This window comes from Quercus suber, unplaced genomic scaffold (genome assembly GCF_002906115.3).
Source record: "Quercus suber isolate HL8 unplaced genomic scaffold, Cork oak 2.0 scaffold_106, whole genome shotgun sequence".
NCBI lineage: Eukaryota > Viridiplantae > Streptophyta > Magnoliopsida > Fagales > Fagaceae > Quercus > Quercus suber.
The window spans coordinates 978,997-982,512 of NW_027069571.1; positions in this window are offsets into that span (position 1 = coordinate 978,997).

Below are 3,516 nucleotides of genomic sequence, written 5' to 3' on the forward strand. Positions count from 1 at the left end.
TGCTACAAAGAATCAGTAAAGTGTCCTCGACACTCCCCCGATTCATTCAAAAATGAAGATGCTAAGAATGCCTACATCGATCACTACAAGAATGCTATGATCATCATGGAAAAGGGTGTGGACATTGAATCCTTGGAGAACACATTCATTCTAGAAGTGTTCAAGGAGAGGACATGGACCAAATTGCTGAATCCCTCGGGTGATGTATGAGTGCATCATCAAGGAATTCTTTGCAAATGCGTTAGTGGAAGATGACCCATCAGTTGCTGGGTCAGGGGAAAGGAATTCACTGTCTCTAGAGAGTCAATCCAAGAGCTTTTAGAGACCATCCAATGACTCTGGATACCTCTCTACATTACGATGAGAGAAAAGACAAGCTTGAGCCTCTTGTACAAGTTCTTGGAGGTCAACTTAAGAAGAAGGCCTTGCACACGATTGACTTCACTACTAGATGAGGGTTTTGGCCTATATCATGATCTTTAACCTCTATCCAGTGAAGAATTCAACAACTTTGTCGAGGCCAAGGACCATTTTCCTCCATGATCTCTTCACTCACAAAGAGATTGATATTCGTGGTCACATCTTTCAACTCTTTGTCAAATGCGTTCAGAAAAGAAAGACAAGGATGACTCTACCATTCCCAAGCCACGTCATGTCACTAATATCAAAAGCACGGGTGAAGATTCCAATTGGACTCCTGATCATGTCAAGGGAAGAGTCAATAAGTGAGCACACCATGAATCGGAGTAAAGCTCACATTCCTAGTCTAGAAGCCAGTGCAGCACAGGTTCCAAGAGACGAAGCTGCAGCTAAAGGTGGTAACACTGAAAATGAGATTGATCAGTTCACTCATGGACTAGAGGATACTCCACAGCCATCTTCTCAAGCACAACTAGAGCACCCGACTAACTTGATTTGATATTAGGAAGGGTAGAACAAATGCATACTATGTTGAATGCACATTGACTACTCCACAAGGCAATTTGCATACCTTCAAATCACCGTTTTATCTTTTTAGATCCAAGACTTGGAGTAATCAAACTCAGAATCTGACTCATTCTAGGATTTTGGCCATTTTAGTCAAAAAGGGAAAGTAGATTAGCACGAGGGGGAGTATAGCCTAAGGGGGAGTAGTAAAACCATTGGTTTATTTTTGGTGGTTTACGTTTTTATTTACAGTGCTTTATTTGAAGCTTTCAATTTTTTTTTTTTTTTAAATTATGTGAAAGTAGTGTATTTATGGAATGAAGGAAAGTAATACATTTTAAGCCAAAACAGTCTTAATCAAGGGTGGAGCTACATGTTAAGGTGGGGGGGGGGGGAATTTTAAAAATATTTTTACCTTATATAAAATATTTAATATTATATAGAAATATTTAATATTTTAAAAATTAGCCCCAAAAATAGGACTTGGCCCCCCCATGTATTTGAGTTAGTTCAAATAATTTTCTTAAGAAAAATTGTCCAATTAGTCAGTGTAGTTATAGAAAATGTATTGTTCTCAAATTCATTTTTTGTTGTAAAATGTGTTCTCATATCTCTTAAAATTTTGGATCATTCATGTCTAAAAACTTCATTTGTTCAAATGAAAATTGTTTTACTCGCAATGGTAGACAATTTGGTAACTTATATATATTGAAAATGAAAATTTTAAGGATTTCACCATAGAAGATGGTGAAAGATGAATTTAACTCTATAAAACATTTAATTTTAAGGATTTTACTATGAAAGATACTAAATTTTGTGTGTGTGTATAGATGTATGTGATTGTGTTTGTGTATGGAAGTTTGTATAGATAACAAATTAGTAACACAAATTGGCCCTCCAAACAAAAATTTCTAGCTCAGCCCCTGATCTTAATTCTCAATCATGCAAGGGAGTTCTTCTAAACCAAACTACATAATTCGATAAGCCAAAGGCATAAGCATGAAAGTCTTGTCCCATCACCCATGACCTTATCTCACAATAAGAAAAACAGGCTATTGTGGCGGGAAAAGCGTCACTAACGCCCAAAAAAGCGTCAGCAAAGGTACATTTGACTTTAGCACGGGTGCTATTGTGGGCGTTCTTCCCGTCACTGTTGCAGTGCCGCTATAGATCTATTGTGGTGGTAAAAAAAGCGCCGCTATAGATGCACATTTTAGTGGCAGTTTTGGTTTATTGCGAAGGGTGGAAAATTGCCTCCATATGAGTTTGAATTCGAGTCAATTGACCTTTAGCGGTGGGTAATGTGCGCCGTTATAGGGTCCACCTTTAGCGGCGGGCATACAGCGCCGCTGTAGATCATCAATTAAAACGGACTAATTACGCTTGTAGCGGCGGGCAAGAAGCCCCACTATAGGGCTTAATGTAAAATAGAATATATGCACCTTTTAGTGATGACCATGACTGCTGCTATATGTGTGAAGCTTTAGCGGCGGTCTAAAAATGCCGCTATATGGCTACATTTGAAACTTAATTTTAGACCTTTAGTGGTGCTTTTTGCCCGCCACTATAGGCTAAATTGATTTTTTTTTTTCTTCTTGGGTTTTAATACCACAGACTTATTACAAAGAACCTGTAATAATTTTAGCTCCACTAAGACAATACCACAAATGTAACTAATTAACAACACCACAAATGTCTCCGAACTAACAACTAACATTATATTAACATAAAAATATATTTTCAAATACATAACATTGTCTATAACCATCATCATAAGATTAACAAAAAAAAGATGTGGTCCTTTGAATAAAACAACCACTTAAATTAAGCTAATACCATAATGAAAGTTCCAAAGTGTTTAAAAATATCCTTCAACACTTGCAAAAAATGCGGTTGTTCAAATGTAGTTCTTTGTACACAAAAAGTCTTCAAACACCAACATAAAACTTATAAGCTGCTTGGTTGATGGGATGCAGCTGATGATTTTTGGAGAGCTGCAGATTGTTGGACGGAGGAATGTCTTGCATACTAAAAAATAGAAGTCATCTTTCATTGAGTTTAGAGTATAAACCAATTTTCCTTGCACAATAGAAAGGGAAAATAAAAGTAATGGGGCCTTGAGTCTATGTTCACTGTCATGGAAAAAAATAAAGGGACCCGAATATAAATTGTCAGAAAATGACAGTACAATAATAGTGGTTGAATAGTAAGCACAAAAATTAATTTGTTTCTTAATGAACAATTTTTCATAAAACATGCTCTAATCTTTTATAAACCAAAGGTACTTTTATGTTATTTAACACTCCAGAAATGGTTTTTGTAAACAAAAGCCAAAAGGGTGCTTTTTTGGAGCTCTAAAACAAGGAGACCATTTGAACCTGAAAGTCATTAGCTATAAAGATTTAAAAACTTTGCTAAGAGAATGAGATGAATGGAAAACAAATTGATAACTAAGCGAGTTGTTGTGAGTTTACAGATTATCAAACACCTTATAAGCATTAAAACAATGAGATTATGCTCAATAATTAATGCCAAATGGTTTTCTAGATGCAGATTTATCCTACACTCATACTGGGTCAGTTTCCACAA